The sequence below is a fragment of the Serinus canaria genome, chromosome 1 (genome assembly GCF_022539315.1).
Source record: "Serinus canaria isolate serCan28SL12 chromosome 1, serCan2020, whole genome shotgun sequence".
NCBI lineage: Eukaryota > Metazoa > Chordata > Aves > Passeriformes > Fringillidae > Serinus > Serinus canaria.
Genome location: NC_066313.1, coordinates 88,997,743 through 89,012,615, shown reverse-complemented (window position 1 = coordinate 89,012,615; position 14,873 = coordinate 88,997,743). Strand labels below are relative to the sequence as shown.

General features: G+C 40.2%; 1 protein-coding gene across 6 annotated transcripts in view; it reads left to right on the top strand.

The window, feature by feature from the left end:
- Positions 1–14,873, top strand: part of MCF2L (MCF.2 cell line derived transforming sequence like) — a 121,968-nt gene that overhangs the window by 29,713 nt on the left and 77,382 nt on the right. The window contains exon 1 of one of the 6 annotated variants that reach the window (XM_050975962.1): positions 457–505. The exons of 4 other annotated variants lie outside the window; for them this stretch is intronic. The gene's annotated coding sequence lies outside the window, so the exon portion shown is untranslated. Of the gene's footprint in view, positions 1–456; positions 506–8,962; positions 9,062–14,873 lie in introns of those variants that run through there. One more of the 6 variants, XM_050975954.1, reaches the window with a different exon arrangement.

Genomic DNA, 14,873 nt, shown 5'->3' with positions numbered 1-14,873 from the left:
CAGACGTTTGGGACCAGGTGCCATGTGGCCACTCCTGCCTGGACAGGCAGGGCTCAGGCTGGTACACTGAGTGCTGTGAGACAGCATTGTGCTTTCTCAGTCCATCCCTGACTCTGTACCTTCTGTGTGCTTCTTCATCTCTGACTGCCAGCAGGTGGGACAGCCCTTGTGGGTTTGTGGAGGGTTTCAGCCCTGGGAAGCTGTGGCTCTGAGCACTTCTCTGGGGACACCTGTCTGCCATCAGCAGGGGAGGTTTTCCAGGGTGCTGTTGCCCTTTGTGGGGGCGTCCCAGCACAGTGCTCCCAGACTGTGCTTTGAGATTCTCCCTCTTCTCGCCTTCTCTAAGCAAATGGGAACAGTAGGTCAGCTTAACCCAGAGCTGTAGAGCAGGTCTGGCCAGGGGAGATGCCAGAGACATCTCTCTTCAGTCTGTGCTGCACATGGTATGGACGGGGAGTATCTTTGGAGGCATCCTGTCGTCTGCATCTTTTCGCTCTGGATTCAGGTTGGTTTTCTGACCAAGATGCTGAAGCTCTAGCGTGGGTTTTTTGTGTGTAGTTCTAGGAGTGTGATGAATGGGTGGCTGAGGAAACTGTCTGTGTTGCAGGGTCCTTCCAATCCAAAGAAGTTCTGTGCAAAGGCACAGAGAGCAGCACTGTAATGTGGGTGTCTCTTAGGTTTTTGTACTGTACAGACAGAGCTTGGTTAATCCATAACCTGAACAATCCACCACAAAGAGGGAAGAAGAGTCTAGAGAAAGAGCACCTCTGCATCATCTGTATCAGCCAAGGGGATGCAGATGTGGCACATCTTTTCCTGAAGCTGTATGAGTATTTCTATGGGATATTGGGCATTCTTGTAGGGGAGAGGAAGTTAACTTACAGGCAGGCTAACTAACATGTGGATGCAGGAAATGTCAGACTGAACACACAAAAATAGCAGAAATATTTAAGTACCTGAAGGCTTCAGTGTAGCCAAAGCCTGCCTGGAGCCTGTGCAAACACTACCAGTTCTGGTTAGTCTTAAAGTCTGCCACAACTTCATTACTGTTAGTCCCCACCAGGTGTGTGAGGCTGTGTTTACTGTTTGCTGCATTCATGCCTTTGTTTGCTGGCTGCATAAAGGTGTTTAAAAGGGATTCATTTGAGATTTTGAGTTTCTGTGCTTGGGACTTTGATTGACCTGTCCTGCTCGAAATACTCTTGCACTTTTTAGGTCAGAAAGAAGGAGAAGAGAGTTAGGTGTGAATCCATAGAGGTGATAAACTGGACCTGTGAGTGAGCAATTCAATATGACTAGTTCCAGATAGCATTGTGAATATCTGCATGAAAAACAGTCTTGCTTTGCCTTGTTAAAGCCTAACATGAACAACAGTGTGCTAAGGGCTTTTGCTTATATATACTGTATCAGACACTGGGTGTATCAGCAGTCTGTAAATATTCAGGGTGTGGTGATGAGGGGAAAACACTGTAATTAAAGAGATAATTACAAGAACAATGGCATTAGTGGGAGAAAATATATTTGTAAAGTCATCTTGTGCCACCTGTTGTATTTATGGAACAAAGTTCAGGTAATGCAAAAGCTCTTACCTTCTCAGGGCAGTGTGTTCTGAGCAGGGGAAGGGAAAAGTGGACCTCTTTCTTCTCTGATGATGGATCAGAGAGGAATTTCAGTAGCAGAAATGAAGAGCTATTATTTTTTCTCAGAATGGTGTTCATGGCTGGACTTTGTAGCGCAGGGTAAGTTGGCTTAATTTATAACTCCTAAATCTTGTAAATGTAAACAGACCTGTGTAGTCTGTTAAGTCAGGGGTGTGTAAGGTGTGTGGCTTGGGGCTGTGCTCTTTAATAAAACATTTTAGACATGTTTTATATGTGCCAAAAACCCCCATGTATTTCAAGAGTCTTCATATAAGCTTTGCTAGCTCATTGATCCTTGAAAATACATTGTTCATAGAAAACACATCATTGGAGAGTCTGAGTGATAAATGGTAGTATTTGGTATGTACTTAAAAACCCTTTTTCCAAAGGAATTAAAGCATCAGGAATTTTAGGATTTAAATTTTCATTTAAGGTTTTTATAGACTTTTTTTTCAGACCGCATTCCTCAAACTTATTACCATTTAATAACTGTGATGTACGTAATTGATTTATTTGGCTCAGGCAAGTTACTTGGTGAAAAGTGAGCACATCAGCAAAACCAGTCATAGCTGACATCCTTGTGGAGACAGAAAAGGTCCCAAGCAGGCTGTCCATCAAAAGTGAACTGTTTCTTCCCTGAAGTTATTTTCAGAGCATCATCATACAATTTAATAGGGATTTGTTCAGTATATGTTTTCTGATAAAGAGGTTATTACTATTCAGATACCAGTTCAGCAACACTGGCAAATGTTTTTCTTCCTTCACTAAAGTGTCTGTGACCTATCCTATAAATCTGAGGGACCTTAGCTTCCTTTTTTTTTTTTTTTTTTTTACCCTTCCTTTTTTTTTTAAACCCTTTTTCTGGCTTTTTAATAAAATATTAAAATCTTTATTTTTGTGTTAAAAAGTAAAAGTGAAGGAAACGCATGATTTGAGAATTGTATTTTACAATACATTAAGATGCATGCTGTGATAGAAAGTAAAAATATCTAAAAAGCATGACATTATCAGCAAATTTGTGAGACTGGTCTGACTCAAGATTCCTGAAACTGCATATTATGTCCTATTATTTATGTTAAAGAAGTGATTTGAATACAGTTAGAACATTTTGAATTGCCCTGTTGTAAAAGTTACTATTTCCAAATTTTTGGTGCCTTAATTCAGAGGAAAGAATGTTACTTCTCCAGCTGTATGCATAATAAGGAAGGAATACTTCTTGGACCACTGCTATACAGACCACCACTTTCAGCCTCCTGGATGATGATTCTTCCAAGAAAACAAAGACTTTTAAGAGTCTCTCTAAAGAGCAAGAGACATACACGCAGAACTGGTGGCAATACAAGACTGTGCCTCTAGGCTCCTCTTCCACAGATCCACACTGAACTCCATGAGCCTGCTCCCTTGGACCTCTTCAGCCTCTCTTCTTCCCTGTTTGCTAAGATTTAAGCTGTCTTTGAGTTTTCTTACAGGGAACAGAACTATTCTAAAGGGTCATTGTTGTGTGACGTTAAGGGTTGCACATGTGAATGGAGGGAAAAGAAGTGGAAAAAATTTCCATTACTTCAGTATATGTAAAATGATTCCTCAGAAAATTAAATCTGACTGTGCCTTTGACTCTTGAAATGGGGGGAGAATGTCTTCCATTAGTGCTATTTGAAAAGCCCATTTAATTAGGGGGAGTAGCTATATATGACGTTATACCATTATAGGCAGTGAGCTAGTAGGAATTTATATTTTTCCTGCTTTCATGGCCACTGAAGAATATACAAAAAAAAAAAAAATACAATAGTGAAATAAAGAACTCAGAGTTGCCCCCATCAACAATCTGAGGGACTTTGCTTCAATAATTTAGAGTTAGAATGACTGGCTTTTCTTATACTTTTGCTTTCCCACATGGAGAATTGTCAACAAGTAGATATTTACTCTCTGGGCAGAACCAGTCCTGGAGCCAGGATGTAGTTTTATTTATTCCCTTTATCTTCTTCATTGTTCTTCCAAGAAGTTGCCAATCTCATGTGCTGTTGCAATCTGTTTAGTTCTGCTGAAGTCATGCTTAGTAGGACGGTTTGCACTACTTCCTCTTACTGTGTATGCTTACAGTGTTTAACGAAATCCCATATGATCTTCCAATTAACCTCAGAGGTTGGGTCTACCTGAAAAGGTCGAACACACACAGCCTCGTGCTGAAGCAACCTCAGCCAAAAGGATCAAAGTTTATTGTAAGATTTCCAGCACTTCCTGACTAAAGCTAGCTCTTGTATTTACTTACTTATTTTGTCTTAGTTTGGAGCCATTACATCTTCTTCCAAAGCAGGAAGTGGAGATCAGTGCAACTTTTATGGGTTTCATTTCTTGCTCAGTGCTCTAAAAAACATCCCAAAAAAGATTTTATTTTAATCAGCAGTTTATCCAACATTGCAGTCTGTTTCTTGCACTTGGACTCAACTGGCTTGAAACCTTCTGCAGTCTTGTTGGTTGGTGGTTTTTTTTCTGAAAATAATGGCCAAGGGCTGCTGACAGCTCTGGTTTTCACGTGTCCTTACTTTTCATTCGTTTCTGTCAGCAGTCTTTGGTGTCATTGGCTCTGAGTTTGTCAACTTGCTCACAATTCAGTGTGAGGGACTAGGCTGTTGAGTAAGTTCATTCTTTCCTTTTGGAGTGAGGCCAAAGAACTAAGTGAAGGACCTGGAAATTTTCTGTAGGGACTGCTTCTTCTCCCTTCTTACCCCCATGTGGAAAAAATGTGAGATTTTTCCACCCACACTGTTGACAGCATGCAGTGAATCTCAGCCTCATCCAAATATTATCAGTCTTACCCTTCTTTGTAACTTCAAATTTTCTAGTAAACTCTGGAGCTTTTTTAAATAGAGGTCACAAAAAAGTGAGTCCAGGGACTGAGTTAGACTAAGATCCTGAAGGGCTCAGTGGGGATGGCTTGTGGTTGCCTTTTAGTAAGGAGTTTTGTCCACTTAACAATCTTAGCAGTTGGTGGAGCAGTTGGGAGGGAGTGAAGCTGTAATCTCAGGTGTGAGCAGTTGGTCAAGAGTACACTTCTAAAAATTGAGTCCACTACAATTCTCATGAAAATTCCTCTGAGAGTTGTCCTGGATTACAACAGCTCTTGAGATGTGTGAATTGCCCACAGCAATCTAAATGTGCACAGGGCTATATTCTGAGAACCATTAGGAGTTTCAGATGGACAAGCTGAACAAAAAGTTAACAAAAGCGTAGATGCTTAGTTTTGTTCTTTGAGTGATTCCCTCTCTTGATTTATTTCTCTGAAAAATCACCTTAGAATTATGTGACTTATAGTTCATATGATTCTGTGGCAGAGAGCTAATGGAAGAACTCATTTGTCTGTTTCTTTTGGCTTTTGGGGAAGGAGCTACTTGCTTTTCAGGCTTTTATTTGAAGGAAAAATGCGATATGTATTGCCTTTGTTTTTGTCTTTCATGAAACACAAGCAACTTGTTTCATGCAGTGAGTCTGTGGAGCAGAATACTCTCTAATTCCTAAGACATCATGATTAAAAATAAACATTTTCTCTGCTTTAGCCAAAGACTTACATAGTTCTTACCCTCTTTGGTGGATTCCAAAGGTGTATATGAGAAAGTGGATAGGGATTAATATGTGTTTTTAAAGAGAGGTAGTATGTGAAATGAAGAATTCAAGATGTTGCCTCTGTCCTTTTACGTTAGAGAACCTTTACCTTTCTAACACTGTTTGTTATAGCATTTTTGAAACCAACTCGAAACATGTCTTTCTGGAGAGACCACAGCTCACCTTCAAGGCTCCTTTCAAACTCTCCAGCTTCTACTATCCAAATCTCTAGCAGTGTTTTTAGACATTTTAACTTGACTGTGCATTTGTGTCATCCACCATGATGTCTGTCAGACTGTTTAAGGACTTCAGGTGCAAGTAAAGGTGGTGTCTGCTACTTTCAGTGTAAACTTTTCCCCTTTTGGTTGATGGCATTTGACCTTGGTTCTGTCTCTGATTTTTTTTTTTTTTCTGACTTCCAGCTATTGAAAATTATGTACTTTGTCTGCAAGGTAAGTTGTAATAATTATTTTTGCAGATGTTGTCATTTGCCTTTAGAGAGTTATTTTGGGGCTCAATTCTTTGTGAAAAAAATTTCAAGATTCCAAGATTTTTGGGGTGTACTAATCTGGTTAGCATGCTCCCAGGTATGAGTAATGTACACCACCAATTTAGCACAAAACCACCTCTACTCTTACATTCACTGAAAGCATTAAAGGAGGTTTGCTGTTATCAACCTGTAATATTAAAGCCTCAAAACATAAGAACTGTCTTAGTGGCTCCCAATAAAGCCTGTTTCTTTGCCTTTGCCAAAAGAAGGATTTGGGGGTTTGGTCCAGTCCTTGAAATTTCTTTCTATATTCAGTTGTCTAAATACAGATCAGACTCTATGCAGAGAATTTGGGTGTGTTGGAAAAATCTGTAATGAACTTTAGGTTTTGAGGTGTCAGGAGGTTGTTTTGGGGATCATGTGCTTGGACTCAGGTGACAGCTTTCTCCCTGAAGGTGCCCAAGACACCATGTGACAGTGTTTAATCCCTAAACAACTGGGATTTGTCTGTCCTCTTTTTCAAAGATACAAGCCTTACTGTCACAAGAGCTATGGATTGTTCACCTAGTGTTTTCCACTCTGGCATGCTTCCAGTGTAAAAAAGAGAAAAGGTATTCCCAAGCCCATCTTATCAGATGGGGTTTCAGCCATTTGCCCAGTTTCAGGTCACCTCAGTTTATCCCCTTCAGCATTACAAAGTAACCCAGCATATTTTTTGGGAACAATGAGTCATAAACAGAGTAATAACAACTGTTTTCCACATTAGTTTGCTTCCTTCTCTGGGTTACAAAACCCTATTATTATTATTGTTTACATTTAAACAATGAGAATGCTCTGTCCCTGCACACATCAGCCTCAAACCCTTGTGGTCCTCAGGATTTTTGTGGATGCTCTATAGCACAGTCATGGTAGCGTGCTGCTGCCCTGAAGTCTCCTCTGCAAACAATGGGCTTGTTCAATCTTGAATAGTTCAAATTTTTTAAAACTATTTCCTCTATGTGACCATGTTTATTTTAGAAAGGAAAAAACAGAGATTGCTCTTGTAACCTGCAGAAGGCATCTGTGCTTCAGGGAGAGAGGACAAGGTTGACAACAGTTGAGCAAGGGAGAGGAGGCAACGTGGTATAAAACAATAATATAAAACCAGAGAAAACGTGACAAAGTAGGTTTTGGGTTGCAGTGTGCCAAACTGTGGAGTACACCAGAAATATACTGATTAGCTGCCAATCTCTGCTGTTGCATGGGAGGCAATAATTTCAGTGGAAACGCTGCCACAGATGGGAACAGGCTTGCATTAGATCTATTTCTCAGCATTTAGGTTTCAGGAGAAACTTTGTTTGCTGGTTTATAGCAGGGTGCTTGCTCTAAAGTGCTCCCTGCAAGAGGGGTGTTTGCATAAGCTCTTTATCAGCCAACTGCTGGTGGCTGCACCTGTAAACCTTTAATGCCTGTAAATTCACCCCAGTGGGGCTGGCTGAACCTAAATACCTCTCAGCTACCAGGAGGTGTCAGGCAGATGGAAGTGCTTTTGGGCAAGCTCATAACAGAGCTGAGTTTTTTTCCTTCCACTCAGGTCCAGTGAGAGCTTCTTTCTGCTTGCCTGAAGAAGAAAACATGAAATAAGCTCAATGAAGTCAAGGCTTTTTGTTGTTGGTTTGTGGAGACTAAGATACTTATATGCTGATACCTGTTTGTAGCTGAGCTGCTGTTTTCTTCACTAGTTAATAAAATAGGGTTATTGAAAATAAGATGTGCATTGGATTTTTGTGCCTTAAGGAATTGCATGCAAGTAACAGCAGAGACTTGAATATGTGTTATATGTAAGCTGTTTGGTAGTTGTTCATAGCACAGGAAAAGAAATTCCATTGAAGAAAAAATCCTGAGAACTGATGGACATTTCCAGAGACTCAGGATGGGGGAAAAATTGAGTATTTGAGGGCTCCTTATGCCTTTCTCCCCTAAATGCTCTGAAAAAGTGTCTACAAGATATTTCCCAAAGAAAATTTCAATTTCTTGCCCTGAAACTTCCCTCAAAAATATAGTTCAGCAAATAAATCCTCATTGGGAAGTGTACTTTTAATCCTCCTAATATTACTGTTCTGTTGTCTCTTAATATTACTTTTCAGTTGTTCTGTTTGTCTGAGGAGTACATTTGGTTCTTTGCTGATTGTTTGAACTGGGTGGGTATCTGCAATTGTCATCCTTGGTATTGAGCATTTTGTGTCCTGGAAAGGTGTCTGTGGGTGTTGAGCATTGGCTGAAGTGCTGCAGGAAACAGCAGCAGTTACAGAACGTGCTGTGTTTGAGCATGGATAGATGGAGGCTTTTGGCAATGGACATAAAACCTGGCATGTTAAAAAGACACTGTTACACACTTCAAAGATGGGCTGTTGGCCCATGAGATGAGACCTGAACTGAAGAGGCCTCATTTGCTGCCACTGTAGAGCAGGGAGCTACAAAGAGTGCCCTCACCTTTGATCCACTTGCCTTGTGCTTTTTCGCTTAGTGCAAATACAGGGGTAAGAGCTCAGTTCAAATTATGTTGAACTAATCAGGTACAGACTTGGTAAGGCAGGAGCTGGTGGAAAATAAATGTATTTTTTTGCAGAGTCAACAAGAGGAAGAGCAGAAAAAAAGGCTGGGAGTTGTGTCTCTGTTGTATCTTATTCTTGTGAGATTCATGGGTATTAGTTCAGCTGCTGCATGTGTCAGAACAGGTGGAATTTGCTCCTTGGCCTCTGTTTCATCTTTCTTTACATCTTCATTCTCCTTATGGAAAGGAGGAGAAACACAAAACTGTTTCAAAAGCCTCTTGGGGTTGAGGCATTTTCCCAGAGCTGTAGGTGCAGGGGACCCCAGAAGCACTGCTTTCTGTTCATTTCTGTGACATCCTAATTGGTGGAGGCTGGGAGGTTGATGTGGTGGGCTGCCAAGTTTATATAGGTTTGCATAATTACATCTCTTACATGGCTGGTGCATCCCTTTCTGCTATTGCTCATCTCAAAATGGTGTGAAGGTGTTTAAGGTGTGCTGAAAAATCCAGCCTGATGAGAGGCTGGTGCTCCTAAGCCACCCTTGGCAGAGGTGGGGTTTTGTTGTCTCAAGCCACAAGCCAGCCCGGGCTGTCACACCTGGCCCAAAAGCAAATACAGTAGCAGGGCAGGTAGCTGGCTGTAATGTGGAAAATGAAGGTAATGCTGCTGTGTTAAAAAGCTTGTCCTCCACACTGCTTCCCTGAATGGGCCAGGAAGCATCCCAGGAGACTGGAAAAGAAGGAGAATGTTGCTTTAGGTTGATTAAAATCGCAGGGCCTGGCTGCTTTTTCAATCAGGTAAGGGCAAAGGCTTCCTGTTTGGATCCTGGAGACTGGAAACAGGACATGGCTACAGCTGCTGTGCTGCAGTTGTTTATGGATGTTACAACAGCTCTTTGCAGGCTTTTTTTTTTTAATCTTATTTTATAGAAGTGGCTCATTAAAGAAATCACTGCCTTTTAAAATAATATGTTAATAGTTTCTTTAAAATCCTGCATCTACAAAATAAAAAGGCCAGGTGTTATTTATGTCATGTCTTTCCACAGAAAGCAACTCCTGTGAGCTTTGCCTCTTTTCCACTGACTAAATTCAACCAAGAATATTGTGCTGCTAATATTGTGCTGCAAGGGATAAGGTATTTTGTTCTCTCATTGTAGTGAGACTTCCTTTCTTTAAAGGAAGGGAATTTCTGTTGAGAACCAAAAGCAATTCTCCCTGTTGCCTCTCCAGAAGAAGTCAGTCTGTTTTCTGCTTCTTTCCTTTTTGATCAGTGGCAAATGGCCTTGTGTTTTGCTGATATTAAGTATCTTGTCTTGAGGAAAATGTGGAGCTTGTTGAAGCCCAGGAGGGTGAAAGAATTGGCAATGGGAGAAATTGAGATACCATTTTGGAAATATTTAAGTGGGGGAAATGGTGACCTTTGAGGATTGCTCAGTGCATTTGCTTGCATTTTTTCACACTTTTCCCATATGTGGGGACTTTGTGGGTTGCACAGCCACAGACAGCTTGCTGCAGTGTGCACGCCTAGGCCACAAAAATTCCAAATCATGAGTCAAAATCAAAACTGCCTTGATAAGTAGGAAGACTGTGGTATTTTTATCCTATCAGTTATGTAGATTTTACCATTTTCAAGTGTAATCTCACAACAGTGTGGGTCAGATTTATGCAGTGTAAGGAGGACTTCAGGTTGATGGCCCATTTGGAAGAATTTTGCTTATATTTGCCAATCTAAGATGACAAGTAATGATATGATCTTATATCCGGATTTTTTTCTATTCCATTTGAAGCTATGAGTAATCCTTCAGTACTGAAATATCATAATTGACTTGTCCAAACCCACCCCAATTGATTATTTTAGAGATGTGAAGGAATGAATATTTTTTTAGCTCTTAATTTTGCCTCACATCAAAAACAGGTCTCTCTTCTTGGCTCTCTGTCCTGTTTGCTCTTTATGGATTTTTGGAAATGACGATTTCTGCAAATCTTCCTTTCCTTCCTTTGTAATAAATAGTTTTGTAGCCTTTATCTGTGCTCATCAGTATTACAGGAGCATATGATATTTTCTTTGGAACCAGTTCTTCCACAACTTTTGACCTGAAAGTTTTTCTGCTTCCTGAGTATCTTGTTCATCTGGGGGAAAAAAAAAAAGATTCTGTGTACTTTAAGAGTCATAAAAAGGGTTTCCTATTGCTGACAAAGTTTTATTTTATACTTTGGCTATAAATATATTTGTGATTGTGGCACAACACTTCATTGGTTGTAGTGGTCTCTGTTGGTTTTTCTTGCTTGCTGAATTAATATCCTTACTAATATATGTGTTTCAGAATACATAATAAACCTGGTTTTCCTTTTCCTGTGCTGCTTTCATAATGTGTTTCTGTTGTTGTTACTCACTGTTGAGTTCTCCTTTCTGCTGCCACTAAGCTCCACATCCATTTTTTTCCTACTTCATTTGCTTCTTTAATCCCACTGGTGGTATAAAAATGGATCTCATCCTCTTGATATTTCCAAATTTCAGTCCTGCCTTCTATCCAAGCTCAGCAGTGATTTGGTTTCCACCTTTAAAAAGTTTTCAGTTGTCATCAGACTGCAATCTCCCACCTCTGGATTTTGAACACCACTGCAGAAACCCTGAGCTCCAAGCCAGAGGTGCTCTTCTCCTGGTTAGCAGCATCTCTGTTTTGGCACTGCTGCTCTGAGTGCTGCTGCTGTTTGTGGAGTTAAAAAGGTCACATCCATTTCTTTGTTGGCTTTGCAGCTGTGGATGGAGGGAACTGTCACTAAATACTGCAGGATAAAGTGCTTACTACTGACTCCTGTGTGATTAAATTAATCCTGAAAAAAAGCCCAGTTTTTGAGTGTCTTTGAAACAAGAAACCTTGGTAAACCCTGCAGCCCAGCCAAGGAGAGGCCTGTGGTTAGGAGAACTTGTTTAGAAAGGACATGTAAATAAAAAAGTATAAACTGATTAAAATTCAGTTCACAGAACACCAGAAAGATGTAATTTTAAAATTAGAAATTGAAACAGGTGTGTAATAACTGCATTCAGTGGCCAGGCTTCTGTCATGGCTTTGGGGAAAGCCCCTAAGAGTAATCATGAGGTTAAAGAAGTACCATTCTTGGTCAGGTGTTACTCTGCCTTAAAAATTACTGACGTGTTCTTTTGCCTTTTGTTTTACTTCTTAGATACCTGGTGTGAAGGATGTGTAATCTTCAAAACTTTGAAGTTTATTTTTGTCTTACAGTGCAAAGTGTACTTTTAAGATGTAATTTCTCAGCAGCTTTCCCTATGTTTTTTCCAGGCATTATCTTTTTGGAAAGATAGTGCAGGGTTCAGCTTTTTGATTAAACAGCATTCTTTTCTTTTAAGGTGCTCCAGCAACTATTTGTATTTTCCAGCATGCTCATTTTCAATAGAAAGAATGTATTTCTTCATGGATGGAAGTTGTAATTGGTCTTTTTATTGTTGTTTTCTGACCATAATTTTTGATTGGTTGTACTTGCTTAAATTTAAGTTTGAATATCATGCAGGGACTTTTTTTGATGACTTGGCATCCAAGCTAAAAATTTGCCAAAGTAGTTTCAAAATTAGTTTTGCTGCTGAGTAAAGATTTTACAAGATGCTTAGTAGAATGGATTTATACAAACATAGATGTGTGTGTGTGTGTGTGTGTGTGTATAATGGGTGTATAAACTAAATTTAATCTTTAAAATCTTTTGATGTAAACCAGACAGAATTGTAAATCTTGAGTGCTTGGTGACTTCAAAAAGAAGGAAACCTCTTTTGCATCCATTCTTTGAAAAAAACATCAAGAAGTATTAGAAGAAGAAAATTAATGGAGCTTTTAAATAGTCTGGTATGCTAAACGAGAAGCAATTTGATTATGCATCAAATTGCTCCATGTCTTCAAAACTCCACAAATTTATAAATTCTGCAGCTGCAGATGTGATGTGTATTTTGCTAGGGTTTTTTTTTTTTGAGAGAGTATACATTTGCATTATACTAAGGATGGGCCTATGAGGATAGCTCTTGTGATGCTGAATGCCACAATTTTTTATTGGTGTGCTTTTTGCTAAGTATAGCAACCCTGAAGGAAAAATATGTTTAATAATTGTATTTTAATGTTGAACTTACCAGAGTTAATATCCTTTACCACGAGCATTGCCACCCTTATGCTGCACACTTGCACATGCTTTATAAAACAGCTGCAGTATCTTGTATATTTAAGCCACAGTCGTAGCTCCCTTCTCTGGGTTTCATAAAGCTAGGATAACAGAGTCTTTAACCTCAATTGACTTTGCATCCATCCTTTAACAGCTTCTCCCACAGTGTTTTCCTCCATTCTGCAGGCTGGAGCCTGTCACTCACATCCCATGCTGAGGTGGGAGGGAGAATTAACCTGAGTGCTGAGCTTGAGTGGAGTTGAAATTAATTTCTTTGCATTTATAAATACATACTCTCGTGCCCACCAGGATTTTCTCAGGAGGGCTCTTATTTCTTTGTGCTTTAATAGAGCTTAAATTTGCCCTAAAGTCTTCTTGCTAACATGCATGCCCACATAGCACAATTTTCCTCTCTGGTTCTATTTTAAGCTGGATCATGAAAGCCAGGGAAAGGTTTTCTGCTTCAATGCTTTTGCTCTTTGTTTCTTCTCTTCTCTGAAATGCACAGCAAGGAATTCAGGTATTATAACCACGGAGCAAACATTTCTCCCACGCACACAGTCCAGAATAGAGTGCTAACACAAAGAGCTATTTGGTTACTGGCTGGAACCCTCTTTTACCAGAAGAGTGTTTCCCCAGGTGCCCACCAGCCCAGCTTTCTGCGCAGAATGGAACTGCTAGGGGAAAAAAAAAATCACCTTTGCCTCAACACCTTTTAACCAGGCATCTGAGACCAAGTTCCATAGGGGGAACTCTGTGGGCTTCTGTCCCTCCAGCAGAGTGGGGGGCAGGTTCCAAGGCTCCTCCACAGCAAACACTGAGCTCTCTGTATGTACCTTTCCTTAGCAACGTGTGTTGCTAAGTCTCGAGACACTGGTCTCTAAAAGAGGGAGGTGAAGGTGTGCCTTGTTGGTCAAGATTGAAAGATAGCAGGATTGGAACATACAGTGCTTTATTTTGGTCCTCTTAGCCACAGACATTATTGCATCTTGATCAATCTGGAAAAAAACTCCCTGGAGGTGTTCAGGGCCAGGTTGAATGGAACTCTGAACAGCCTGGTTCAAGTGTCCCATGGCACAGGGATTAGAACTAGATGATCTTTTAGATCCCTTCCAACCCAGGCCATTCCATGATTCAATATTACATGTAACTGTGGGGCATGGAGATTTAAGGCTAGGAGGGAGTAATTTAGGTGGGAGCCTGGAGGATGACTGCTAATCCAAGAAATTAAATAGTTTTTAAACTAGTATTAGGTTTTCACCTGAATGACTGATTTCACTGTTTTCTCTGCTGTGAAATCTGAAGGCAAAATCTTGTTAAAATGTGGTTGTCCACATTGGCTACAACATGAAGGGACTCTGGAGCAGTCACTGTTGATTATTACAAGGATTTGTAGTTCCTCTCTGTCTTGACAATGAGAACAAGCACAACCAACATGTTATACATGTCATTGTTTTTCCTCTTTTACATTCATGGAGGATTTTTTGGTTTTGTATTTCTTTTTTCTTACGGAAGTAGCCAGCTTGCCAAAGTATCAGGTTCCTGGATCTTATTGTGTGGATCTAGATGGGAGTGATTCCTGTCTGGAGAAGGGTGTAGCTCCTCTTTTGCATGGTTTTAATCTCTGAAGGAAGGCTGTAAAACTTCCTCTCCCTCTCTCTGGATGTTTGGAAAGTGTTCCCGTGCCTGCTTTATCATCATTTGTTATCAATCAGATAATGAGTGCATGCTGTGCTGCAGGTGACACCAAGCCCATGCCACCACTGACAGAAGTATCTGGTCAGCCAAGCATATTGCAGTGGACTCTCTGCCCACTGTTTGATACCAGCTTGGTGCTGGTAAGTAAGAAGTTAATATCAGTGTGTGTACTTGCATCAGGTATCTGAGACTGTTCTTCCTGGAGCCGAGCTGTAGCACAGCAGCCAGAAATAAAAATGCTGTGAATTGTGATCTTTGTCTGAGTACAAGTCATGATACTGATCTGGGAGCACGCTCCACCCAGCGGGTTGGGTGGCTGTCCTGAAAAGGAGGGAGTCTGGGCTTGGAGCCGAGACATAGATCCTGTGTCTGACAGTGCAACAGATGCTGTTACCTGATCTGAGAGAGGTCACCTGCTCCATCTCAGCTTTCACATGTGAGAGTATTTACATGACTTGTGGGAGTGGTGGGAAGACTTATTCACTAATTTTTAACTCTCTGCATAATCTAATGTGCTAATCGCTCATAAAATACAGAATAGTTAAGTAAAATATTTTTAAGGAGTGTCACTTTTAAATCTACCTTTATTTAAAAATATCTGATATTGCTTAAAAACTCTTGTGTTTTGGCTTACTACAAAATGTAATGACCCCAAAATGAAACAGCAGCATTGAAAATAAATTACCACAATTATATTCTTCAGGTCATATAATAAAGTCATGAATAGATATTAATATTTAATAGAACT